We start from the raw sequence: 1,702 nt of genomic DNA, 5'->3' as shown, positions 1-1,702 counted from the left end.
CACAGCCCACGACCGGTTTCGCCCTTCTTGGGGCTCATCAGGTAGGCGCAGTCCCCGGGTTTCCGTCAACCTTATGTTCTACTTGAAACCGAATTGTACGAAATTAGCGAAATACATTCATTTGCAAACAAACTTGCGATATCGGCCACCCTATGTGTAATGGATTACAAATATATATGTATCGCGATATGTCGAATATCGTGGCGACTGAAACATGAGGCAGCCTGGTGCAGCACATTCAGTTGCCTGGAAACATCAAAACCGAGAGATTCAGCTGGATTCTAGATCAGTCTCTCGCAAGACCATATTTGTTTGCAAATGAGTGTATGTTCGCTAATTTCGTGCAATTTGGTCTCAAGTAGAACATAAGGCTGACGGAAACTCGGGGACTACGCCTACCTGATGAGCCCCAATAAGGGCTGTCGAGGAATTTCAGCAACCTTGTGAGTAGTGCATTACAAATATATACAGAGTTACAGTGCTTTTTAGCATAGATTTGCTCCAATTGCAGGACGAAATTTCCGGTGAAATTATTCATTCTCTTAAGGCAAATTGCCAAGACCACCAAAAGTATCTGAACGCACGCCAGAGGGACTAAAACGGCTAGTGTATCAACCAAATTGCACGGAACCACGCTCAAACTGTCATTGATCGCCAGACAGACACATTCGTCGACCGTAGGAAAAGCCTGCAGTTCATGTTACGAAATTTGAAGCCCAAGTTGCTGGCAATTAAGTAAGACTCATCGATCAGCACTTTGAGCAAAACATGCTGACTTAGATGGCGGAACTGATCAGGTGACTAGTTCTCCACATCAATAAGTGTCTCCTTTTTCGTTTTCCTATATGAATAAGCATTTGTTTTACTTCCGCGACTGCTGAGAGTAAAATTAATGTCCGCATATCCTCTCTCCACTTTGACGAATTGTAAAAAGGGGATCAATCAAGTTTTAAAGTCATTCAGTATGACCGATGAAACTGGTGAGGAGACCGGAAACGCATGGTAAGTGAATAGTCTTGCAATGGACCTCAATTATTGGAGACATTCAATAGGAGATTCACGTGATCCACGATGTGGTCAGCCACAATAACGACTACATTTTGATTGCGGCTGGAATGAACAGTCTATAGGCCAGTAATATGTGATATTGTGCAAAACAGCTGCAGAGTATTCTAGAACAACATGACGTTGAAATCGTACACGCTAGTCGGTGCGCTGAACCATCACCTCGTGGTGCCATCTGGGCAGTCCGGACGTCCGTCTGGGAAGGCCAAGATTTCAACAACTCCAGATGGAGCTAACTGCCCTATCTGGTTTCATTTTGCCGGTTACTTTCTACAATAAACAACAAGATTCACCGAGCCACTCCACACTAGTCCCAGCCATTAAACAGAAGAGACTTGTGGGTCTCGCGTGAGAGGACTGAGCCGGGCGCTGCAAATGGAAAGATAACTTGGTAGTTCATCGTCGAATTCACGCCTTGGGAGTGCTGGCACCACCATGGTCACCTAGTTAGTCTGCGCCGATTGTTCTCACCTATTTCCGACGAAGATTTATCAGAGTCAGCACCAAGAACAAGTGCAGCTCGCTCAGCATAATACAGAAAAGTTTGGCCGAGTGGGGACTTTCACTGCCCGCTGGTCCCAGTCTCTCAGCTGGACAAGAAGTCATCCGTCTAGTCACTGACAGACTGCGCTGTTCG

Source organism: Opisthorchis viverrini, assembly GCF_000715545.1.
Source record: "Opisthorchis viverrini unplaced genomic scaffold opera_v5_53, whole genome shotgun sequence".
Lineage (NCBI taxonomy): Eukaryota > Metazoa > Platyhelminthes > Trematoda > Opisthorchiida > Opisthorchiidae > Opisthorchis > Opisthorchis viverrini.
This window is presented reverse-complemented; position numbering follows the sequence as displayed.